Here is a 27,649-nt window from a genome sequence, read left to right as displayed (position 1 = left end):
GTCAAAGAAATCTGAATTCTAAGCGAGATCCAAAAACGCCGTGCAGCACTCCGAAAAGCAGCTGTGAAGCGTTTGTTCCGTGTTTCCCCTGTCCTTTTGTCTGTGTTGAATTAATCACGTGATACAGTCACGAGGGAAACGCGGGTCCACGTCACGTGACCCTCGATGCTGCACGGGGAGTCTGCCGGCGATTGGCCGTCTGTTGCCGGCGTTTGGTCACCTGATCGGAAGCACTTCGTGCGCTGGATCGTAGTCTCCGGGCACCCGTGGACGGGTGCCGTCCCGGCGAGAAGTGCCATGGCAGATTCCAATGTAGGAAAGGTCGTAGCCGTCCTTGGTAATTCAGTTGCTGAGTGCGATGAATGTTATGGGGAACACGCCGGATGAAGCGTGCATGGTTAGGGGTGGTGGACGTGAATCTGGAAGGTTGTCTGGCAATGGTGTGGCAGGGAGGAGGCGTGACAGAGTCCCCCCCCCCAACGGCCCACCACCCCATGGGCTGGAAGGATGGTCCCGATGAAAACGAGCAACCAAAAGCGGGGCCGGTAAATCCCAAGAGGAAACCCAAGAGCGATCCTCAGGACCATACCCCAAACAGTCCACCAGGTACTGCAACTGACCCCTACAGAGACGGGAACCCAAGATGGCACTGACCTCAAACACGTCAGGGGATGACACTGAAACAGGAGCAGGCGGTCTAATGATACGGGTAGGAGCAGGACAGGGCTTGAGCAGGGAGCAGCTTACGGGAACCAGGAATGTGTAAATGCCGGGAAGATAACCACACCCGATCCCCCACCCGATACTCCGGAGCAATCGACCGTTTCTTATCGGCCGCTTTCTTCATGGAGACTTGAGATTCCCGCAAATGGACAAGGGTTTGGGCGTGAACAGTGACTAGATCGCGAGCACAGGCATTGGCAGCAGGGGTGGCCGTAGGTATGAAATCTGGGAAAGGAAGGGTATGAGGATGTTGGCCATAAAGGGAATAGAAAGGGGAGAAGCCTGTTGAGGAGTGTAGAGCGTTGTTATAGGCGAATTCTGCCAGGTGCAAGAGGTTTAGCCATGTGTCCTGATATTGGAGGGTAAGGCATCGCAAGTACTGTTCTAGGGATTGGTTCACCCTTTCTGTCTGACCATCACTCTCAGGGTGGTAAGCGGAAGAGAAATGCACATCAATGCCCAGCAACTTGGTCAAAGCCCGCCAAAAACGAGAAGTGAACTGGGTACCCCGGTCAGACACTATAACCTGTGGCAGGCCAAAGAGACAGAAGATGGATTTGAAAAACAATCGGGCCAGTGCTGGTGCCGTGGGAATCCCTGTGCAGGGCACAAAACGGGCCATCTTGGTATAAGAGTCCACCACCACCCAAAATGGTGTCGTACCCCTGTACGCGAGGTAAGTCCGTAATCAGGTCCATCGAAACCGTGTGCCATGGCTTCAGGGGTATGGGTAGTGGTTGAAGTAGACCTAGAGGACGACCCCTTCAGGATTTACATTGGGCACATACTGAGCAGGTATTCACGTAACTCTCTACATCCCGTCTCATCAATGGCCACCAACACCACCGTTTCAATAGATCCAGAGTACGGCGTTGTCCCGGATGGCCATTGATCGCAGCGTCATGCGACCAGTTCAGAGCCTGGGTGCGCGTGTCACTTGTGGGCAGGAATAGTTTCTCATGTATAAACGGCAAGCCGTCCTGAACTATAAGATCCCATTCACTGACTGCATGACTATTGTGAACAACCCAGTGGCGTATGGTGGTTAACATGGAAGGTGAGGGGGTGCAGGCACAGATAACATGGCCTTCTCCTAGCAAGGTATCTGGGAACAAAGGAAGGGATTCCCCCCCTGGGGAGTGGGACAGAGCATCTGCTTTACCATGAACCACACCGGGTCGGTGCTTTATCACAAAATCGTATGCGGCAAAAAACAGATGCCAGCATACTTGACGGCTATTCATGCATTTCAGGGAAGCCAAATCCTGTAGGTTCTTGTGGTCGGAATAAATGGTGGTTTGGTGCTTAGCCCCTAGAAGATGATGCCGCCATGTCTGCATAGCGTCTTTAATGGCCAATAGTTCCTTCTCTGTCACGGTATAGTGCACTTCGGATGAAGTGAACTTCCGTGAATGGAAAGCCACCGGGTGCAGTTGACCCGTGGTAGGGCAGGCTTGAGAGAGAACTGCACCTAATGCAAACGATGAAGCGTCTGCTTCCAAAACAAAAGGGCGTTCAGGATCGGGGTGCTGAAGAACAGGGGCAGTGGTGAACCTCTCCTTCAAGGTATCAAACGCTGTTTGATGTTCCGGTGTCCAGTGATAGTGGACCAGAGGGCTGGTTAGTGCAGTCAAAGGCGCAACAATGGAGGAGAAAACATCCATAAAACCCCGGTAGAAGTTCGCGAAACCAAGAAAAGACTGCAGCTGTTTGAGTGTAACAGGGACGGGCCAGTCCGTGATAGCGCGGACCTTAGATTGGTTCATGGAGAGGCCCCCGGGTTTTATATGGAATCCTAAGAACTCAACTTCGGTGGCGTGAAACAGACACTTTTCAGGTTTAGCAAAGAGTGCGTTCTTTTTGAGGCGGGACAGGACTTCTCTGACGTGAATGACATGCTCTTCCAGAGTGGGGGAGAAGATCAGGATGTCGTCTAGATTGACCACTACATATACATCTAGGATATCACTGAACAAATCGTGTTGGAAGGTAGCTGGGGCATTGCAAAGCCCAAAGGGCATCAACGTATATTCATACAGTCCTTGTTGGGAGCAGAACGCCGTCTTCCACTCATCCCCTTCTCGCATACGGATCAGATTGTAAGCCCCACGTAAGTCTAGTTTTGTGTAGATAGATGCGTGAGACAATCTGTCCAACAACGTGGAAATGAGTGGGATGGGGTATCTGTTCTTAATGGTGATGGAATTTAGCCGCCCATAATCGACGCAAGGGCGCAAATCATCTTCTTTCTTCGGAACAAAGAAAATGGGACTTGGTGCTGGGGAAGAAGAGGGGCAGATGTGACCTAACCGTAAGGCCTGTTGGATGTAATCCTTCAGGGCCTGTTCTTCTGATTGGGACAGTGAGAATATGAGGCCCCTCGGTACCGGAGCTCCCGGTATTAAGTCGATGGGACAGTCATACGGCATGTGAGGCGGTAGGCCCTCTGCTGAGGCTTTATCAAACACCATATTGAAGTCCTGGTATACTGAGGGTATCCCGGCTGTGACGGCCACAACAGTGTGAGATAAAGTGGCAGTGGTTGTGGGGATACCGTCTTCCAAGGTTAGGGAAGCCAAGGCTCCTAGTACTCTTGCGGGACTGGACAAAGATTCCGACTCTACCAGGCAAAAATGCTGACAGACCTCGGATTTGAAAAACACTTGTCCGGTACTCCAGTTGATCAGAAGGTTGTGTTGTTTCAGCCACGGTATCCCGAGGATAATCCCGAACTGAGGGGTAGTGATCAGATCAAAGATTAATGTTTCTCTGTGGGTACCTTGGATTACGACTTCCAAAGGAGCAGTCTGTTGCTTGATGGGGCCGGAAGCGAGGGAAGTACCGTCTATGGCCTGTACTGGTTCAGGACGTTCTTTGGTGATCAATGGTAGGTTGAGTTGTTGAGCCAGTGTGATGTCAATAAAACAGCCAGTGGCACCTGAATCGATAACAATGTGAACCGAATGCATGCGTTCCCGGGATGGGATCAGCATAGCCTGGACCACCACTGGTTTAATGGGACCAAAAGCGATATCAGAGGGGGTTAGTGGAATGCTCTCCCGTACCCCCGATCTCAGGGGTGAGCCTTCTGAAAACCCGGATTTTTGTTTTTGGGTCGGCGAGGACATTCTTTTACGTAGTGGCCGCTGATACCGCAGTAGAAACAAGCATTGTCAGTACGTCTACGTTCCCGTTCAGTATGAGTAATGGGGCTACGGATCCCGCCTACTTGCATGGGTTCTGGGGTTTGATCAGTTGAGGGGGAAGTGTGATGACCGGAAAAACCTGCTTCTGCCCTTCGCTCAGTCCTTCGGGCATCCACCTGTAAAGCCAGAGCAACCAGATCTGAATAGATAGCCGGAAGGGATGGGACGACTGAGAGGGCATCCTTCAAGGCGCTACTCAGACCCCTATAGAATACAACTGCCTTTTTGTTTTCAGGCCAAGACGTCTCCGCAGACAGCTGGTTAAAGCGGGTTATGTACTCTATAATCGTCTGTCTGCCCTGAGCGAGGTCCAAAAGCTCCAAGTCCTGGGATTGTGCCCTATATCTGGTGTCAAAGACTTTTGCCATTTCATTAACCAAGAGGTCGAAGTTGTATAGGGCAGGATGGTCACTTTCTAAAAAAGGGTTTGCCCAAGTGGCTGCCACTCCTGACAAATGCGAGAGTAGGAAAGCTGCCTTAGTGACGGAATCAGGAAATGCCAAGGGCCGGCACAAGAAATGGAGCTTGCACTGATTTAAGAAAGTGCGATATTTCCTAGGGTCTCCATGGAACCTTTCGGGGGCTGCCAGGGGAATGGGGCTAGGGAGTACCACAGGAGGGGGCAGAGAGGGAGCCGGAAGAACTGTGGGAGGAACAGGGTTCTGGGGGGCAGCGTCCCCAAATTCGGCATCAACGGGTAAAGGATGTTGGACGCTGTTTAAGGCGTCCAATCTATGGTGAATAGCGGTGGTAGCTGTGGCCATATCAGTCCTAAGGGCTGTGACTGCTTGCATTAAAGCGGCCACTGGGTCCCCGGCAGAGGTATCCATCTGGACGACCAAAAGGCTTCACAGTCTGTTGTGATCTTGATGGTCGTGTAGATGAAGATACCTCCGTCCCCAAGTACCACACTGGTAAGAATAATATCACTACCAATGCAATTCTTGAGGCCACAGGTGTGGAGTGCCGTCAAGCTGGAACCAGGAACACCGGAAGGACCCCCTGACCACTGTAAGGCAATAAATGATTAGGGCAGACAGTCACAATAAATCAATGCAATATGGTGGAAGAAGCTAAAGGGCTTACCCAAATGTGCTGGTCAGGATGCCTCAAAGGGTTAGGGGAACAGAAGGGTCCTTGTGGGCACTCTGGATGCAATACACCTGTAGGTCAGGTAGCCAGTGGATGATCCGTAAACAATCCGTTAACAGTCCAGGGTCGAAAGCCAAGAAAACAATAACCAAGGTCCAATATCCAAAGTTCAAAAGTTTGTGCAAAGCCAAAGCTCGTGAAGCCTGAAGATTAAAGTTCGCCTGAGCCTGAGGAAGAGACCAAAAGCAATCCGTGAAACGTTCCGTGGTCAAAGAAATCCGAATTCTAAGCGAGATCCAAAAACGCTGTGCAGCACTCCGAAAAGCAGCTGTGAAGCGTTTGTTTCCGCGTTTCCCCTGTCCTTTTGACTGTGTTGAATTAATCACGTGATACAGTCACGAGGGAAACGCGGGTCCACGTCACGTGACCCTCGACGCTGCACGGGGAGCCTGCCGGCGATTGGCCGTCTGTTGCCGGCGTTTGGTCACCTGATCGGAAGCACTTTGTGCGCTGGATCGTAGTCTCCGGGCGCCTGTGGACGGGTGCCGTCCCGGAGAGAAGCGCCATGGCAGATTCCAATGTAGGAAAGGTCGTAGCCGTCCTTGGTAATTCAGTTGCTGAGTGCGATGAATGTTATGGGGAACACGCCGGATGAAGCGTGCATGGTTAGGGGTGGTGGACGTGAATCTGGAAGGTGGTCTGGCAATGGTGTGGCAGGGCGGAGGCGTGACACCGATTCAAATGTAAAAGCACAGAAAATAAAACTTCAAATAAAAAGAAAAATCAACCTGTAAAAACAGACCTCTACATAAATGTAGAACAACCTTCCTTTTTCCTCATCACAGGGATCACATAGCCAGCTCTTCATTATAACTACCTTCTGCACAGTTGCCAATTTAAAGTGCCACTGTACTCTCTCAAAACTTGTCCGGCAGAGGGACTCCTAGAACCCCCCTTGTTTTTTTTGCATATTTAAGTAACTTTGGGTCTCACCCTAAGTTACTAGGGAATCCAGACGTGGACCCCTTGCTCACTATTCTTAGAGAGGCACAGCTCCATCCTACTGACCGAAACACGTGTCAGGGGTTGCTGTTGGTAGTCTAATTCAGAGGAGATTTGCTTAGCGTTTTGGTGATGTACTGCCCTAGCTAAGGACAAAGACTGATATGTTTTAGATATTTCTCCTCTGTGAAAGATAGTGAGCTAAAGACTCTGGGTACGTTTCTCGTAACCGGGACTAATGTCCGGCAGCTGGACTCCCAGGACCCCCCCTTGTTTTCTGCATATTTAAGTAACTTTGGGTCTTACCCAAGGTTACTAGGGTAATCCAGACGTGGACCCCATGCTCATTATTCTTAGAGAGGCACAGCTCCACCCTACTGATGAGGTCCAACCAGACCGAAACGAATGTCTGGGGTTGCTGTTGGTACTCTTGTTCAGGGGAGAATTGCTTAGCATTCCGGTGCTGGACTGCCCTAGGGCAGGTCAAAGACTGATATGTTTTAGATATTTCTCCTCTATGAAAGATAGTGAGCTAAAGACCGTGGGTAAGTCTCTCGTAACTAGGACTAATGTCCATTAGAGGGACTCCCAGGACCTCCCTTGTTTTTTGCATATTTAAGTAACTTTGGGTCTCACCCTAAGTTACTAGGGGAATCCAGACGTGGACCCCTTGCTCACTATTCTTAGAGAGGCACAGCTCCACCCTACTGATGAGGTCCAACCAGACCGAAACATGTATCTGGTGTTGCTGTTGGTACTCTTGTTCAGAGGAGAATTGCTTAGAATTTCGGTGCTGGACTGCCTTAGGGCAGGACAAAGACTGATATGTTTTATATATTTCTCCTCTGTGAAAGATAGTGAGCTAAAGTCTCTGGGTAAGTCTCTCGTAACCGGGACTAATGCCTGGCAGAGGGACTCCCTGGACCCCCCCTTGTTTTTTAACATATTTAAGTAACTTTAGTTCTCACCCTAGGTTACTATGGGAATCCAGACATGTATCCCCTGCTCACTATTCTTAGAGAGGCTAAGCTCCACCCTACTGATGAGGTCCAACCAGACTGAAACACGTGTCAGGGGTTGCTGTTGGTACTCTTGGTCAGAGGAGAATTGCTTAGTATTTCGGTGCTGGACTGCCCTAGGGCAGGACAAAGACTGATATGTTTTAGATATTTCTCCTCTGTGAAAGATAGTGAGCTAAAGACTCTGGGTAAGTCTCTCGTATCAGGGACTAATGTCCGGCAGAGGGACTCACAGGACCTTCCTTGTTTTTTGCATATTTAAGTAACTTTGGGTCTCACCCTAAGTTACTAGGGGAATCCAGACGTGGACCCCTTGCTCACTATTCTTAGAGAGGCACCGCTCCACCCTATTGATGAGGTCCAACCAGACCGAAACACGTGTCTGGGGTTGCTGTTTGTACTCTTGTTCAGAGTAGAATTGCTTAGGATTTCGGTGCTGGAGTGCCCTAGGGCAGGACAAAGACTGTTATGTTTTAGACATTTCTCCTCTGTGAAAGATAGTGAGCTAAAGACTCTGGTTAAGTCTCTCGTAACCGGGACTAATGTCTGGCAGAGGTAATCCCAGGACCCTCTTTGTTGTTGCATATTTAGTAACTTTGGGTCTCACCCTAAGTTACTAGGGGAATCCAGACAAAGACCCCTTGCTCAATATTCTTAGGGAGGCACAGCTCCACCCTACTGAAGAGGTCCAACCAGACCGAAACACGTGTCTAGGGTTGCTGTTGGTACTCTTGTTCAGAGGAGAATTGCTTAGAATTTCGGTGCTAGACTGCCCTAGGGCATTCCCTAGACTGATATGTTTTAGATATTTCTCCTCTGTGAAAGATAGTGAGCTAAAGACTCTGGGTAAGTCTCTCGTAACCGGGACTAATGTCCGGCAGAGGGACAATGTCCGGCAGAGGGACTCCCTGGACCCCCCTTGTTTTTTTACATATTTAAGTAACTTTGGTTCTCACCCTAGGTTACTAGGGGAATCTAGACGTGTACCCCCTGCTCACGATTCTTAGAGAGGCTGAGCTCCACCCTACTGATGAGGTCCAACCAGACTGAAACACGTGTCAGGGGTTTCTGTTGGTACTCTTGTTCAGAGGAGAATTGCTTAGCATTTCGGTGCTGGACTGCCCTAGGGTAGGACAAAGACTGATATGTTTTAGATATTTCTCCTCTGTGAAAGATAGTGAGCTAAAGACTCTGGGTAAGTCTCTCGTATCAGGGACTAATGTCCGGCAGAGGGACTCGCAGGACCCCCCTTGTTTTTTTACATATTTAAGTAACTTTGGTTCTCACCCTAAGTTACTAGGGGAATCCAGACGTGGACCCCTTGCTCACTATTCTTAGAGAGGCACCGCTCCACCCTATTGATGAGGTCCAACCAGACCGAAACACGTGTCTGGGGTTGCTGTTTGTACTCTTGTTCAGAGCAGAATTGCTTAGGATTTCAGTGCTGGAGTGCCCTAGGGCAGGACAAAGACTGATATGTTTTAGATATTTCTCCTCTGTGAAAGATAGTGGGCTAAAGACTCTGGGTAAGTCTCTCGTAACCGGGACTAATGTCTGGCAGAAGTAATCCCAGGACCCCCTTTGTTTTTTGCATATTTAGTAACTTTGGGTCTCACACTAAGTTACTAGGGGAATCCAGACAAAGACCCCTTGCTCAATATTCTTAGGGAGGCACAGCTCCACCCTACTGAGAAGGTCCAACCAGACCGAAACACGTGTCTAGGGTTGCTGTTGGTACTCTTGTTCAGAGGAGAATTGCTTAGAATTTCGGTGCTGGACTGCCCTAGGGCAGGACAAAGACTGATATGTTTTAGATATTTCTCCTCTGTGAAAGATAGTGAGCTAAAGACTCTGGGTAAGTCTCTCGTAACCGGGACTAATGTCCGGCAGAGGGACTCCCTGGACCCCCCTTGTTTTTTTACATATTTAAGTAACTTTGGTTCTCACCCTAGGTTACTAGGGGAATCCAGACGTGTACCCCCTGCTCACTATTCTTAGAGAGGCTAAGCTCCACCCTACTGATGAGGTCCAACTAGACTGAAACACGTGTCAGGGGTTTCTGTTGGTACTCTTGTTCAGAGGAGAATTGCTTAGCATTTCAGTGCTGGACTGCCCTAGGGCAGGACAAAGACTGATATGTTTTAGATATTTCTCCTCTGTGAAAGATAGTGAACTGAAGACTCTGGGTAAGTCTCTCGTAACAGGGACTAATGTCCGGCAGAGGGACTCACAGGACCTCCCTTGTTTTTTGCATATTTAAGTAACTTTGGGTCTCAACCTAAGTTACTAGGGGAATCCAGACGTGGACCCCTTGCTCACTATTCTTAGAGAGGCACAGCTCCACCCTATTGATGAAGTCCAACCAGACCGAAACACGTGCCTGGGGTTGCTGTTTGTACTCTTGTTCAAAGTAGAATTGCTCAGGAGTTTGGTGCTGGAGTGCCCTAGAGCAGGACAAAGACTGATATGTTTTAGATATTTCTCCTCTGTGAATGATAGTGAGCTAAAGACTCTGGGTAAGTCTCTCGTAACCGGGACTAATGTCTGGCAGAGGTAATCCCAGGACCCCCTTTGTTTTTTGCATATTTAGTAACTTTGGGTCTCACCCTAAGTTACTAGGGGAATCCACACAAAGACCCCTTGCTCAATATTCTTAGGGAGGCACAGCTCCACCCTACTGAAGAGGTCCAACCAGACCGAAACACGTGTCTAAGATTGCTGTTGGTACTCTTGTTCAGAGGAGAATTGCTTAGAATTTCGGTGCTAGACTGCCCTAGGGCAGGACAAAGACTGATATGTTTTAGATATTTTTCCTCTGTGAAAGATAGTGAGCTAAAGACTCTGGGTAAGTCTCTCATAACTGGGACTAATGTCTGGCAGAGGTAATCCCAGGACCCCCTTTGTTTTTTGCATATTTAGTAACTTTGGGTCTCACCCTAAGTTTCTAGGGGAATCCAGACAAAGACCCCTTGCTCAATATTCTTAGGGAGGCACAGCTCCACCCTACTGAAGAGGTCCAACCAGACCGAAACACGTGTCTAGGTTTGCTGTTGGTACTATTGTTTAGAGAAGAATTGCTTAGAATTTCGGTGCTGGACTGCCCTAGGGCAGGACAAAGACAGATATGTTTTAGATATTTCTCCTCTGTGAAAGATAGTGAGCTAAAGGCTCTGGGTGAGTCCCTTGTAACCGGGACTAATGTCCGGCAGAGGAACTCCCTGGACTCCCCTTGTTTTTTGCATATTTAAGTAACTTTGGGTCTCACCCTAAGTTACTAGGGGAATCCAGACTTGGACACCTTGCTCACTATTCTTACAGAGGCACAGCTCCACCCTATTGATGAGGTCCAACCAGACCGAAACACGTGTCTGGGGTTGCTGTTTGTACTCTTGTTCAGAGTAGAATTGCTTAGCATGTTGGTGCTGGACTGCCCTAGGGCAGGACAAAGACTGATATGTTTTAGATATTTCTCCTCTGTGAAAGATAGTGAGCTAAAGACTCTGGGTAAGTCTCTCGTAACCGGGACTAATGTCTGGCAGAGGTAATCCCAGGACCCCCTTTGTTTCTTGCATATTTAAGTAACTTTGGGTCTCACCCTAAGTTACTAGGGGAATCCTGACGAAGTCCCCTTGCTCAATATTCTTAGGGGGGCACAGCTCCACCCTACTGATGAGGTCCAACCAGACCGAAACACGTGTCTGGGGTTGCATTTGGTACTCTTGTTCAGAGGAAAATTGCATAGCATTTCGGTGCTGCACTGCACTAGGGCAGGACAAAGACAGATATGTTTTAGATATTTCTCCTCTGTGAAAGATAGTGAGCTAAAGGCTCTGGGTGAGTCCCTTGTAACCGGGACTAATGTCCGGCAGAGGAACTCCCTGGACTCCCCTTGTTTTTTGCATATTTAAGTAACGTTGGGTCTCACTGTAGGTTACTAGGGGGATCCAGACGTGCACCCCTTACTCACCACTCTTAGAGAGGCTAAGCTCCACCCTACTAATGAGGTCCAACCAGATTGAAACGCGTGTCTGGGGTTGCTGTTGGTACTCTTGTTCAGAGGAGAATTGATTAGCATTTTGGTGCTGGACTGCCCTAGGGCAGGACAAAGACTGATTCGTTTTAGATATTTCTGCTCTTTGAAAGATAGTGAGCTAAAGACTCTGGGTAAGTCTCTCGTAACCAGGACTAATGTCTGGCAGAGGTAATCCTGGTGCCCCCTTTGTTTTTTGCATATTTAAGTAACTTTGGGTCTCACCCTAAGTTACTAGGGGAATCCAGATGTAGACTCCTTGCTCAATATTTTTAGGGAGGCACAGCTCCACCCTACTGATGAGGTCCAACCAGACCAAAACACGTGACTAGGGTTGCTGCTGGTACTCTTGTTCAGTGGAGAATTGCTTAGCATTTCGGTGCTGGACTGCCCTAGGGCAGGACAAAGACTGATATGTTTTAGATATTTCTCCTCTGTGAAAGATATTAAGCTAAAGACTCTGGGTAAGTCTCTCGTAACCGGTACTAATGTCTGGTAGAGGTAATCCCAGGACCCCCTTGTTTTTTGCATATTTAAGTAACTTTGGGTGTCACCCTAAGTTACTAGCGGAATCCTGACGTAGACCCCTTGCTCAATATTCTTAGAGAGGCACAGCTCCACCCTAGTTATGAGGTCCAACCAGACCGAAACAGGTGTCTGGGGTTGCTGTTGGTACTCTTGTTCAGTGGAGAATTGCTTAGCGTTTCGGTGCAGGGCTGCCCTAGGGCTGGACAAAGACTAACATGTTTTAGATATTTCTCCTCTTTGAAAGATAGTGAGCTAAAGACTCTGGGTAAGTCTCTCGTAACCAGGACTAATGTCCCGTAGAGGGACTCCCAGGACCCACCTTGTTTTTTTGCATATTTAAGTAACTTTGGGTCTCACCTTAAGTTACTGTAGGAATCCAGATGTGGACCCCTTGCTCACTATTCTTAGAGAGGCAACGCTCCACCCTACTGATGAGGTCCAACCAGACCGAAAAACACGTGTCTTTGATTGTTGGTACTCTTGTTCAGAGGAGAATTGCTTAGCATTACGGTGCTGGACTGCCCTAGGGCAGGACAAAGACTGATATGTTTTAGATATTTCTCCTCTGTGAAAGATAGTGCGCTAAAGACTCTGGGTAAGTCTCTCGTAACTGGGACTAATGTCCCGTAGAGGGACTCCCAGGACCGCCCTTGTTTTTTGCATATTTAAGTAACTCTGGGTCTAACCCTAAGTTACAAGGGGAATCCAGACGTGGATGCAATGTTTTAGATATTTCTCCTCTTTGAAAGATTGTGAGCTAAAGACTCTGAGTAAGTCTCTCGTAACTGGGACTAATGTCCGGCAGAGGGACTCCCTGGACTCCCCTTGTTTTTTGCATATTTAAGTAACTTTGGGTCTCACCCTAGGTTACTAGGGGTATCCAGACGTGTACCCCTTGCTCACTATTCTTAGAGAGGCTAAGCTCCACCCTACTGATGAGGTCCAACCAGACTGAAACACGTGTCAGGGGTTGCTGTTGGTACTCTTGTTCAGAGGCGAATTGCTTAGCATTTTGGTGCTGGACTGCCCTAGGGCAGGACCAAGACTGATATGTTTTAGATATTTCTCCTCTGTGAAAGATAGTGAACTAAAGACTCTGGGTAAGTCTCTCGTAACCGGGACTAATGTCCGGCAGAGGGACTCCCAGGACCTACTTTGTTGTTTGCATGTTTAAGTAACTTTGGGTCTCACCCTAAGTTACTAGGGGAATCCAGACGTGGACCCCTAGCTCACTATTCTTAGAGAGGTACAGCTCCATCCTACTGATGAGGTCCGACCAAAAAGAAACACGTGTCTGCGGTTCCTGTTTGTACTTTTGTTCAGAGGAGAAATGCTTAGCATTTCAGTGCTGGACTGCCCTAGGGCAGGACAAAGACTGATATGTTTTAGATATTTCTGCTCTGTGAAAGATAGTGAGCTAAAGACTCTGGGTAAGTCTCTCGTAACCAGGACTAATGTCTGGCAGAGGTAATCCCAGGTCCCCTTTGTTTTTTGCATATTTAAGTAACTTTGGGTCTCACCCTAAGTTACTAGGGGAATCCTGACGTAAACCCCTTGCTCAATATTCTTAGAGAGGCACAGCTCCACCCTAGTTATGAGGTCCAACCAGACCGAAACAGGTGTCTGGGGTTCCTGTTGGTACTCTTGTTCAGAGGAGAATTGCTTAGCGTTTCGGTGCAGGGCTGCCCTAGGGCAGGACAAAGACTGATATGTTTTAGATATTTCTCCTCTGTGAAAGATAGTGAGCTAAAGACTCTGGGTAAGTCTCTCGTAACCGGAACTAATGTCGCGTAGAGGGTATCAGGTGATATGATCCCCATATATATGGTCGCTGTAAATAATATCGCCGGGAAAAGTGTTGGCGATATTATATGGGTGACCATATATATGGGGACAGGGGCAATTTTTTTTTTAAAAAATAAATAAATAATTGGGGGTTGTGGGGGTGTCCCCCGCATGTAGCATGCAATAATGTCGCCACAAAAAAAGGCCATTTTTCGGTGATATTTTTGCATGGCGAGATTTTTGTGGCAACATTATTACATGGAACCCTGTAGAGCCACTCCCAGGACCCCCCTTGTTTTCTGCATATTTAAGTAACTTTGGGTCTCACACTAAGTTACTAGGGGGATCCAGACATGGACCTCTTGCTCACTATTCTTAGACTGGCACAGCTCCACCCTACTGATGAGGTCCAACCAGACCGAAACAGGTGTCTGGGGTTGCTGTTGGTACTCTTGTTCAGAGGAGAATTGCTTAGCTTTTCGGAGCAGGGCTGCCCTAGGGCAGGACAAAGACTGATATGTTTAAGATATTTCTCCTCTGTGAAAGATAGTGAGCTAAAGACTCTGGGTAAGTATCTCGTAAAAGGGACTAATGCCCGGCAGAGGGATGACCAGGACCCCCCCTTGTTTTTTGCACATTTAAAATCGTACCATTTTTAAGAAAACAAAGTTACTCTCACAAAAAAAGTTTATTTCTCAAAAATGTTACAAAAAGGAACTAAGTTAGAAAAAATAGTAATTTTGCTCTTCTGAGACAACCATATTAGGGGTTGATGGGGAGGGAAGGCACAGTTCTGAACATAAGATATGCTAAAATTGTACATATAATGAAGAGTTGATTATGTGCCATTGGACATCTGTTATGCTGACAATTGAAAACTAAGAAATTTAAAAAACCTTTTAGAAAGGTTCTTCTTCGCAGTGATTGTATTATTTACTAATAATCAATAAAATAGTTTCCATAATGTAGTCAAATCTATTACTTCAAAAAATGAAGGGACAAAGAAAAGGAAAATGCACCTTTTAAGAACATCCATCAAATACACATCCCATTAGCCGTCACTTCTTCACAGGGAGTCCGCAGCCTTCAGTATAACTGCCTTCTGTACAGCTGCCAATTTAAAATCCCACTGGACCCTCACAAAACCTTTCAGAAAAATCATAACCAATGGTTACAAACTATGGCCCGACAAATTATTCTGCTTTACTGGAACATTTTGAATTTCACCCTTTTTGATAAAAAGTCACCCACCCCCCAAACAAGTGTTTTTGCAAAAATATTATAAAAAGAAACCTAGTATAAAAGGATTTTCTTTTCATTGGGTAATTGTAATATTTAAGACTAATATTATACTAAGCCTAAAATGGAATAATCAGTATTTAAATAATAATGAGAATGTTTCAACAATCTTTTCACCTCTAACACTTCAAGAAAATAGTACAAATACAAAGAATATGCACCTTTAAAACATATCTTTACAAATACAGAACATCTTAGTTTTTTCTTCAGCACAGGGATTTCGCAGTCAGCCCATCATCATATCTGTCTTCTGCACAATTGCCAATTTAAAGTCGGACCCTTTTAAACATGTCCAGTATAATCACAGCCAGAGGTTAAAATCTAGGGCTGGGCAAATTTACTTTGTTTTGGTGAAACAGTTCAAATCATACCCAAAATGGTACAAAGAGGAACAGATGAGGAAAAAGTAGTTCATTATTTTTTTTTATTGACACAGCTGATAATATCAACTTTTCAATATTATTACATAGAAAATGCGTTACAAAATTTAGACAGTTTGACATAATATAAACTTCTACAATTTTTTGAGGTGCAGAGACATACAAAAACCTAACAAAATAGACAAAACAGAAACGAATTATGTTATCTGAAACTACAATCATCTCAGTCAATCACTACATATTTCAATACATTGCCCATCTGGAAAGGTTATTATTCCCCTCCGCTAACATCTCAATTTGATGTCTAACTTTAAAATGTTCAATTCATATCAAACAAATTGGTTTTTCACAATAAAATTATAAAATGCAGACGAAAATAGCCTAAAACAGTACATGATACATTTGTCAAAGGCTGTACCTCAAACTGATACTGATGATACATTTTCTCTGTTACTATTTTCTTTTTATATTTTTATATTTGTATTCTTCCAATGTTACAGTCATTTGGTTATGAACGAGGGCTGTCAGCTCTTCATGATCCCATTTCAGTGCTTCCAAAAAATGTGTTGTGGTAATTCCAAACAAATGTTATCAGTGTTAAATATCATAGACCAAAAGGTGTCTATGTCCAAACCTTTTATATGTGAGATTATCAATCTAAAGTGCAAGGTATGCTGTGCACTTAAGTTTACACATTCTTCTATTAGATGTTTTAGTGTCTCTACTTGATCCGTTTTATGGCAGTATCGGCATTCAGTTTGGTTAGTAGATATTTTATTGTCCCGAGCTAAAATTTGAGTAGTAGGCCATAAATGAAGTCTTAACCTCAACCAAGTATTCTCAGTTTAATCGAGGGACATTTGATCATATATCCCTCGTTTGTGCCCAGAACTTTTGGAACAAAGGCATTCTGGATAAAATCTTTGTAATATGAGCAAGAATCACATGTTTTTATCCAATCGAGTAGCAGTAATTTGTGTTTCACATGTGTAGGGTTGTTCATAAAAATGTTATCTGAGATCTCTGCTACCCTTAAAGCTTCTTTCCCAGTTCTCTTCCATTCAGTGCAGAACTTTAACTTGGTAGTACTGAAGTAGTTTGCTGTGATAGATAGTAAATGGTTTTTGTTCTCACACATGGTATATTTTCTATAGAGCAAACATAACTTCCATGTATAAACACTGTACAAGGAAGCAGCTCCTAATTCATATCGAATCAAAGCCATAGGAGTTGCCTTTGGTAAACAGAGCAGGTCTTTCCAATACTGTTCTTCTAATCGAGTCCAAAATAATTCAGATGTAATTTGTTTTGTGTCTGCTCCACAGAGCACTTGAGGAATTGTTTTCTGTTTGAAAAAGATGATTATTGGGAGACATGAAAACTTCCGATACTTCGCGCTTATGATTTTTGCTTGTGAAATAGCAACACAACTTGGTTAAAATTGAGGTGAAGTAGGCTATGTCTGTTGAGCTATTATTTGTAGTTACTCCTGAGTAAATTGGCCTTTTGGCAATGGTCCACGTGTTGGAGATCATTTTTTTTGTCTGCTTCCTTGGCATTTCATTACTTTAGATTTTTCTATATTGATGCTTAACAAATATTTAGTTGCATATATGTCCGAGGCATGAAGCATTCTTTGTAGGCCCTTCAGGGTCTCAGATATAAAAATCAGGTAATCTGCATAAAATAAGCATGGTATGCAGTTAGGGCCCAATTTCGGTGCCTCGGTTAACAGAAGCATCAGGTCTCTCACCAGATCTGATATACGCAAATTAAAGAGGGCTGAAACGAGGATACACCCCTGCTTCAGCCCTCTAAAAATCAGAATTTGTTGGGTTAGCTGACCATCCAACGAGAGCCGTACTTCCATGGTGGTATTTGTATTGAAAAGTATTATCCAAAATAGTTTGGCCTGTGGGCAGTTTGCCTTTTTGAGTTTCATGTATAAAAGATGTCTTGCCACAGAGTCCAATGCGGCTCGGAAATCTATTAAACTAAAATATAGAGGGTGTTTTTGCGACAGAGCTTGTGCACGAATAGTAAAGATGAGGGTCAAATTAATTGATGTTCCCAATCCTGCTACGAACCCAGATTGGTAAATATCTCGGTTTAGAGTCTACAGTGCAATTGTTGAATTTTTCAGAATGAAGCGTGTAAACATCTTGCTTGGTGCATCTAGCAAGGCTATTGGATGGTAGTTTGTTGGTAGTTGTCTGTTTCCCTTTTTCTAGATTGGTATCACTACCGATTTTAGCCATGAGCTTGGTAGTTCTTTTGTGGATTTGACTTGTTGGAAGATGCTGTATAGTATATCTGCATTATAAATAAGGAGGAAAACCCAAATTAACCACTGTGGCGGAAACTCTACCATGTTTTGTGGGTATCGAATTTCTAGTAACCAGAAAGGTAGTTAGTAGCTACAAACAGTCACATACATTTCACTTGAGATAATTAACATATTCATTACACAAAGTATCATTTTATTCAAAACAGTATACATTTATATCAACATTTAAAAAACAGCAGGACTGTCAGTTGTTGCACAAAATATCAAGTGTAAAACACAGACTAAAACATCTGTAAATGTTCGTGACATAGAAACCCTAGATGAGGTAGGATAACGTGTATACAATTGACACCATTATTCAATGACAACTTTGGAAGCCTTCACTATCTTAATGTTTTCAGGCCCTATAACTAGATTTCAAACTAGTCCCTGGTAGAAACCTTTCCCGGAACAAAGAACTCGACATGTTTCAGTTCTCTTGCACTATTCTAGGAACTTTCATCAGGAGGTGTGTCACAATACAGTTATTATTACAATAAAACAAACAACAGTCACATGGGCTAGAAACAATTTCGACCCTTATTCACAATGCAAATTCATCTATGAGCTTTTGAAGGTGTGGCTGTTGATAGAGATACAAAAAAGAAAAAGAAAGAGAAGTAAGCTATCATTGCTCAGGATCTTCTAAATAATTAAATTATAGCAAAACTAGGCAAGGAATATCAGTTACCTGGTCTAGTAAGTGGAGAGGGGCTTAGAAATATGAGGTCCTGATTAAAGCATGAACTTACATCTATGGCCAAGGAAGAAAAATGGCTGTAACTTGATCTGAAAAATAAATTGACAGAGACTTAACTAACTGCTAGCTGTAGTCAGTTTTCCCCATTGTGCACCAAACAATAAACAAAAAATTATGGAAGTTTCTATAATACATAACAACTCTTTGTGGTACTAGAGTTTGAAGTTGTAGAATCTTTTTCTATTCCAATGTCGTACTTAGACCTCGGTAAGGAACTGAGTAACTCTGCCTGTAGTTGTAGACTACGGAGAACTAGAACGGAACCAGAGAAGAGAATAGTAAAATGGAAGGTTTGAATTTTTGAATTAATTATACCCTTCTGGTGCTAGATATATATGGCTAGCAGTAGAAAGGCTTACCTCTTTCTAGCCCTTTTGTATGGAGGCAAAGTATCAGGAAATGGACTAAATTGCAGCGTGGGTAAAATGTCAAATTTCGGCAGACTTTTTGAACTGTCACTGTTAAGATTGAATCATTTTCTTCTGACAGATTGTTAGGAGCTGAATGCTGTGGCTTCATCCATTTGTCATGCGCACACATTTTTAACTCCATGCTTGATAGTTTGTCAAGTTGTTCATTAGCTATCATATTGAGCAAATCAGATTGTCAGTTTATTTTTTTATCCAGCACTTCAAATAACTTGAACAAAGAAGAAAGCGTAGTGTTCATTGCATTTAGTGTCAGTTCTAATAGAGGAGACAATGTTATTGTAGGTGTATCGCTTGTTGGACTACTCAAGGACGCTATCAAATGTACCCGTTTGAGCAGTGTTGCATCAGCATAAGTAATGCGTGGCATAGTTAAATTTAGCAGAGAATGTTGAAACATCAAAGGTGATTGTGACAAGTCTTTCGTCAAGTCATTCAGGTTTTTTGATGGTTGCCCCCGAATGGGAGTCTCACAATGAGTAAGCGATACATTTGTTTGAGTAGATTTTTGTATTGCACTGTTTTCCATTTGTGATAAGAAGTTTTCTTCTACCAGCTAAGGCGGTCGAGCCCAGCGATTTTAAATCTGAGTTTCCTAATCTTGCTGGATTAATGATGTTTAGAACTTCGGGCAACCCAGATATTTGTGAAGATTTGTCTTTCGCCAGTGAGCCCAATGTTTTTTTTTGTCTATCGTTCCATGATGGTAATGTGGAGTCCGTAATGACGATAATTTTTTCTTGAGAAGGTAAAGTCGTACCACACATCATTTCATTGGAAATACACAGTTCTTCCTGGATCATTACAGGTTGTTTAGTGTGCAGAGGGTAGTTGCAACGAATGTCAGGTGCACCTGTTCTTTTACTCAGAGCGCATGGCGCAGCTAGAATAGTTTTTTTTACAGCTAATTAACCGGTCAAAGGGTCACAAAATTCGATTCCACTTAGGACTGAGGTGTTGTGGATTTCAGCATAGCAGGCATATTTGTTTTCAATGAATACATTGTATGTTGAGAACGAGTCGGATTCAGATGAAGTCGTGTGTTGACCATGGTCAGTTTTGGTAACTGGTTCATATCAACAACAAAGTAGAAATTCATCCCAAAAGTCTGCAAATAATTTACAAAATATTTCCCCCTTCACCCACTGCCACCCCAAGACAGCCACAGACAGCCCTTGCCAAATCAGCATTTTCCCAAAAAGCGTGCGCGCCTGAAGCTTTTCCCAAAAAGAACTGAGTTGGAAAAAGTAGTTTATTTGCTCTTATAAAAACATGCCTAGTAAAAGGGCTCTTCTTTTTAATAATAAATATAATAATTGTATTAATTCTAATAATTAATTGTTCAATAATTAATAACAAATGTTTTCAGTAATATACTGAAATGTATTACTTCAAAAACTAAATAAGCAAGGAAAAGGAATAGGCAAACTTATAAAACATTAATCAAATACAGAAGATTTTAGCTGTTGCTTCCCTACAGGTATTTCACAGCCAGCTCTACATTATAACTACATTTTCACAGTTGCCAATTTGAAGTCTCACTGGATCCTCTCAAACATTTTCCAGCATAACCATAACCAGCCATTACAAACTAGGGCTCAACTAATTTACCGTGCTTTGCTGGGACATTTTGACACTTACCACTTTTGCTAAAACATCACCCTCACAAAGAAGATGTTTTGCAAACATTAAGGAACTCATTAAAAATACCAAATTTGTTTCACAAAAATCAGCCTAACAACATCTTCATTTCAATAATTAATAAATAATTGAATTTTTTAACACCAATAATTACACAAAAAATAAGAAAAATCTAATAGTTAAATATTTCAATATTTAACTATTAGAAATATACAGTTTTCAATAATCGATTCAGCTCTGGCACTTCAGAAAAAGTACAACTAAAAAGTAAATGCAATCTTTAAAAACATCTGTGCAAATATAGAGCATATTAGCTTCCATTTCAGTGCATGAATTTCACAGTCAGCCCTTCAATATATCTGCCTTCTGCACAGGTGCAATTTAAAGTATGACTGGGCCCTCTCAAACCTGTTCCAGCATAACCATGGCTGGGGTTAAAAGTAGGGCTGGTCAAATTTACTTTTCTGGAACATTTCAAATTTTAGCCTCTACAAAAAAGTTACCACCACAAAAAAAGATTTGTTTGCAAAAATGTTACAAAAAGGAACAAACCTATTTCAATAATTAGCAACTTAATCGTATACAAATTAAACAAATAAACCATTTTTCTTTTCAATAATTACTAAATAATGCAATACAATTATTTAATAATTTACTAATAATTAATATTTCATTCATTCCTAAAATTGTTTCAATAATCTATTTCATTCTGTTACTTCAGAAAATAAAAGTAAAAGTAAAAAGAAATACCCCCTTCAAAAACAGGCCTACAAATAAATAGATAACATCTTTGCTTTCACTTCATCACTTGGATTTCACAGCCAACTTTTTATTATAACTGGTTTCTGGACAGCTGCAAATTTAAAGTCCACTAGACCATCTCAAAAGTTTTCCAGCATAATCATAACCAGTGGGTAAAAACTAGGGCTTGACAAATGTACTCTGCTTTGCTGGAACATTTTGAATCTTGCCCTTTTCACTGAAAAGTTACCTTCAAAAAAGGATTGTTTGCAAAAATGTTGTAAAAAGAAACTGATTTGAAAAAAAACCCTTTCTTTCACAAACATCTCCCTTATAAAAACGGTTTTCTCTTCAATGATTAATACATCATTGTACAATGTAATACTAATAATGAAGCTAAAAATAAAAATGGTAATATCTAATAAATAATGTTTCAATAATTAATGAAAATGTTTCAATTATCTATTCACCTCCATCAAATCAGAAAAAAAGTAATACTAAAAAGGAAATGCACCCTTGAAAACATCCATACAAATATAGGATATCTTTGCTTTCACTTTCTCACAGGGATTTCAGAGCCAACTTTCGTTACAAATGCTCTCTGAAAAGTTGCAAATTTAAAGTCCCACTGGACCCTCTCAAAACATTTTCAGCATAATCATAACCAGTGGTTTAAAACTATGGCTTGGCAAATGTGCTCTGCTTTGCTGGACCATTATGAATCTTATCCTTTTTTTGCTCACAATTCACCTTCACAAAAAGGTGTTTGGCAAAATAAGTATTGAAAAAATAGAATGTTTTCCACTACGAAACTTGGCCTGATAAAAAACGAGTTTCTTTACTACAATTAATAAATAATTGTAATTTCTAAGAGTAATAATTAAACTAAACATAATTGTCTTATTGAAATAAGTAATTAAAATGTTTCAAAAATCCATTCACCTCTAACACTTCAGAAAAAACAAATTAAAATAAAATGCAGATTTTAAAAACAGCCGTACAAATACAGACCATCTTATTTTTCACTTCAGTGCAGGGATTTCACAGTCATTCCTTCATTATTTTTGCCTTCTACACAGTTGCCAATTTGAAGTCACACTGGACCCTTAACCAAAACCTTTCCAGCATAACCGTAGCTGGGGTTAAATAGTAGGGCTCGACACATTTACTTTGCTGGAACATTTCAAATCTTAACTTTTCTACATCAACTTTTTACTTCAAGGTCAACCTCACTGAAAAGATGTATTGCAAAAATATTACAAACCAACCTAGGGTTTTAATCTTACAAAACTAAGCCTATTAAAACATTCTTCTTTTCAATAATGACTACATAATTTAATATAATAATAATTCGATTATTAATTAATAATGAATATTCCAAGGATTAATAAAATAGCTTCAATGATTGATTCAAATCTATTACTATAGACAAGAAAACTTCAAGTAAAAAGAAAAAGCAACCTGTAAAAACAGACCTATACATAAATAGAGAACATCTTTGCTTTTCCTCATCACAGGGATCACACAGCCAGCTCTTCATTATAACTACCTTCTGCACAGTTGCCAATTTAAAGTGCCACTGTACTCTCTCAAAGCCTTGCCAGCATAATCTTAGACAGAGGCTCAAAACCATTGCTGGACAAATGTACTTTGTTTTGCTGGAACATTTTAAATCATACCTTTTTTTAAAAAAAAAAAAAGGTTACTCTCACAAAAATTATTGATTTGCAAATATTTTACAAAAAGGAATTTATTTAGAAAAAATAGTCAATTTGCACTTCTGAGACAAACATATTAAGGTGGATGTGGCAGGAAGGGACAGTTTTGTAACATAAGATATGTTAAAATTGTACATATAAGGAACTGTTGATTATGTGCCATTGGATATCTGTTATGCTGACAATTGAAAAACTAAGAAATAAAAAAAACTTTTAGAAAGGTTCTTCTCAGTGATTGTACTATTTACTCATAATTAATGAAACAGTTTCCATAATGTAGTCAAATCTATAACTTCAAAAAATAAAAGGGCAAGTAAAAGGAAAATGCACCTTTTAAAAACATCCATCACATACAGGTCACATTAGCTGTCACTTCTTGACAGGGAGTTCACAGCCTTCATTATAGCTTCCTATTGCACAATTGCCAATTTAAAGTCCCACTGGACCCTCACAAAACATTTCTGAAAAATCATAGCCAATGGTTACAAACCATGGCTTAACAAGGTATTCTGCTTTGCTGGAACATCTTGAATTTACCCTTTTTGCTAAAATTTCACCCTCACAAAAAGTGTGTTTTGCAAAAATATCATAAAATGAAACTGTTCTGAAAATTAGACATTTTCTTTCCCAAAAGTCAGCCTAGAAAAAAAAAATATTTTCAATAATTAGTCAATAATTCTAATAGTTAAGACTAATTGTAATATTTTACACTAAAAATAAAAGGCCTAAAATGTAATAAACAAAATGTAATAAACAAAATGTAAATAATTAATTAAATGTTTCAACAATTCTTTCACCTCTAACACTTCAAGAAAACAGTACAAATACAGAGAGCATGCACTCTTTAAAAATATCTATAGAAATACAGAACATATTAGTTTTCACGTCAGCACAGGGATTTCACAGTCAGCCCATGTCTGTCTTCTGCACAGTGCCAATCTAAAATCCCAATGAACCCTCTCAAAACCTTTCCAGCATGATCATAGCCAGAGGTTAAAATCTAGGGCTTGGCAAATGTACTTTGTTTTGGTGAAACCGTTCAAATCGTGCCTTTTTTACACAAAAAGCCACCCTCACAAAAAACATGTTTCGCGAAAACTTTACAAAGAGAAACTGAATTGGAAAATGTAGCTTATTTGCTCTCATAAAAACATGCCTAGTAAAGGGGTCTTCTTTTGAATTATTAATATAATAATGGTATTAATTACAAATGATTAATCTTTCAATAATTAATAAAAATGTTTTCAATAATATACTGAAATCTATTACTTCAAAAAACAAATGCGCAAGGAAAAGGAATAGGCAAACTTATGAAACATTCAACAAATACAGAACCTCTTAGCTGTTGCTCCCTCACAGGTATTTCACAGCCAGCTCTTCATTATAACATTTTGCAGAGTTGGCAATTTGAAGTCTCACTGGATCCTCTTAAAATTTTTCCAGCATAATCATAACCAGTGGTTAAAAACTAGGGCTCAAATTATTTACCCTGCTTTACTGGGACATTTTGACGCTTAACTTTTTTGCTAAAACGTCACCCTAACAAAGAAGATGTTTTACAAACATTTTATAAAAAGAAACTCATTAAAATAGCTTATTTGTTTCACAAAAATCAGCCTAACAACAAAGATGTTTTCATTTCAATAATCAATAAAAAATTGTAATTTTTACCACCAGTCATTACACTAAGAATAAGAAGAATATAACAGTTACATATTTCCTTATTAACTTAAAATGTTTCAATAATCTTTCCAGCTCTGTCACTTCAGAAAAAAGTACAACTAAAAAGAAAATGCAACCTTTAAAAAACATCTGTACACATACAGAGCATATTAGCTTTCATTTCAGTGCATGGATTTCACAGTAAGCCCTTCATTATATATCTGCCTTCTGCATGGGTGCAATTTAAAGTCCGACGGGATCCTCTCAAAACCGCTCCGGCATAACCCTGGCTGGGGTTAAATAGTAGGGCTGGACAAATTTTGTTTGCTGGAACATTTCAAATTTTAGCCTTTCTACAAAAAAGTTACCTTAACAATAAAAGATTTGTTTGCAAAATGTTACAAAAAGGAACCTATTTGAATAATTAGCAACTTACTTGAAATAACCATATAAACCATTCTTCTTTTCAATAATTTCTAAATAATGTAATATCATAATTTAATCATTTACTAACAATGAATATTTCATTCATTAATAAAGTAGTTTCAATAATCTGTTTGAATCTGTTACTTCAGAAATTAAAAGTGCAAGTAAAAAGAAATACCCCCTTCAAAAACAGGCCTATAAATAAATAGATAAGATCTTTGCTTTCACTTTATCACATGGCTTTCACAGCCAGCTTTTTATTATAACGGTTTTCTGCACAGCTGCAAATTTAAAGTCCACTAGACCATCTCAAAACTGTTCCAGCATAATCATAACAAGTGGGTAAAAACTCGGGCTTGACAAATTTACCCTGTTTTACTGGAACATTTTGAATCTTACCCTTTTCACTGAAGAGTAACCTTCACAAAAAGATTGTTCGAATGAATTGTGTCCTCCAACGTATTCACCATCTTTGATAATCACGTCCAGCTTTGGCTGCTTCGGAAAAAAAATTCTCGGCATAGGGCGTCGTGCGTCGATGGCGTTGAGTCGATGTCCCTCGAAGGCCTCCGTCGAGGGTGACATCATCGGGACTATAAGTAGCACGCGCATCACCCGTTGGCCTCAGTTCTGTTTTTCCGCTAACGTGTTTGCTTCGGAGTATTATTTACTATGCAGTTCCTAAAATATCGAAGAAAATCATCAACATATCTTCGTCATCTATCCCGACTACACCTCGCACGGGCTTAAAAAAGTGTAAAGAATGCGATTAGAAAATGTCCATCATGGATCCGCATCGCTCTTGCCTGTGGTGTTTGGGGGAAGGCTACGATACTGATTCCTCCTAGAAGTGTCAGGAAATGATGGGAAAAGCCCTGCGAGAAGGAAGGGGAAGCTGCAGGTAGGGAAATTGACCCGTAAAACTAAAGCCGATCGTTCCGCGACTGTCGATTCCGGAGATCGTTCTCCTCGATGTAAGAGTGACAAAAAGAGATTGAGATCCCTTAGTGGCTCCCGCCACTCGTCGTCCTTGATGAAACAATCGAAGAGACGGCACCATCGGTCGCCATCCTCTTCATTCATCATCGTTGGACGAATCCCCCAGAAAATGTAATTGCTCCACCAAACATTCATCATCTGAAGAGTGGGAGGCATTTTGCTTGAAAATGCTGCAAATATTTGAAAAGAACAAGCCACTGTCTGAGCCTTCTTCGGAAGCCAGCCGAGAGAGGTCCCGTTCTGACACTCGTACACCCTCGAGCCCGGGTGGTCGATGGAAGGCCCATCGAGAACCCTTGAGGTCTCTGATGGGAAAAAGTCACCCGAGTCGTGACGAGCGCTCAAGGTCCTCAACACCGTTGAAGACTCCACAACCCTCGAAGTCAAAATCTTTGAAGAGGGCTGTCGAATCCTCAACGCCATCAGCGCCATTACTATTGACGCCATCAACACCGTTGTCGACTTCAACACCAAAACCTTTGACGCCGAAGATTCGACTCGTTACAGCACAGCCTTCTGAGCATCCTAAAACTGGTAAAGGTGCCAAACCAAAGCTTTCCCAGAAACCTATTACACATTTGGTTTTTCCTGAAAAGACTTATACCCGTTTGCCAAGAAAGGAGTATTTTAAGTCCCTTTCTTCAATTTTTGAAGAGGAGGAACGATTTAATGAAGAGGATGTCCCCTTTGGCCTGGAATTTGGAACTCCAAATGTCCCAGAATGTCTAATCTCAAAGGAGAGCAGAATGAGTGACCTTGTTGACATGCTGCATAATGCCAGTGATGTTGATACATCGCCTGAAACAGAGTTTGGTAGGCCAGAGTCGGTAGAACACGCTGACTCCTCATATCATCATCTGATGTCCAAAGTGGCGGAATATCTAGGCTGGGCTAGACCTCCGGTTCAATTTGTCCAAGATGACCTTGCAGATATTCTGGACCAAGGTCCACCTACAGACCCAATCTTACCTTTTCACATGACCTTACCAAATAGGGTGGCCAAAATATGGGAATCCCTGGATTCTATCCCTGCTATGGATAAATCCCTCATGAGACTGTCCTTTCAGTAGCAACCCCGGCTATCTGTCCAAGCACCCCACTCCGAGAGTCTGGTTGTCCAGGCTGCCACGGCTACATCAAATAAGGCAGTGTATCCTACCATCCCTCCCGATAGGGATGACAAGCGTGTGGATGGATGTGCGTGCAAGGTATTTTCATCTGGGAGTATGGCCCTGAAGTCGGCCAACACCATATGTGCCTTAGCCAAGTTTTAGTGCACTCTATGGGAGTGCATATCCATGGCGGCGGAGCACATTCCAAATGGGGAAGAAAGGGAAGGTTTCCTAGCTATCATTAAGGATGGCAAGGAAGCCATGTGTGAATCCCTTCAATCTGGACTGGACTGCGGACACTGCGTCAGCAGGTCCATGGTACAAGCACAGTTATGCGCAGATTTGAGTGGTCACAGAAGTCGGGTTTTCCACCAGACATTCAGGCCTGTCTTCTGAATATGCCATTTGGATGGTCTCACCTTTTTGGCAACAAGGCTGACGAGAGCCTTGAGAGGTTGCAGACCTCAACGGCGGCTGGCAAATCTTTAGGGGTCTCTGTTAGGCAACCTCAGCCTTTTTGTTCGCCAGGCCAATCTTGGAGGGGATGATCCTATCGTTACTACTCCTCATTTGGAAAGGTGAGAGGAATGGGCAGTCAAAGAGGCCAAAAGAAAATCCCTTGTGGTGGACGAGGTAAAACTCCAAAGCCAGCTCCAGCTTTCTTACCATCAGCAGCTGCAGCAACCGCCTCAAAACCACTTTGTGAGCTTGTGTCACAAATCACTGGTGGGGGAAGACTGTCTCAGCATCTGGAAGAATGGCAAGCCATTAC

This window comes from Ambystoma mexicanum, chromosome 6p (genome assembly GCF_040938575.1).
Source record: "Ambystoma mexicanum isolate Mex_15411 chromosome 6p, UKY_AmexF1_1, whole genome shotgun sequence".
Lineage (NCBI taxonomy): Eukaryota > Metazoa > Chordata > Amphibia > Caudata > Ambystomatidae > Ambystoma > Ambystoma mexicanum.
The sequence above is the reverse complement of the archived record's forward strand: the minus strand, read 5'-3'. Positions refer to the sequence as shown.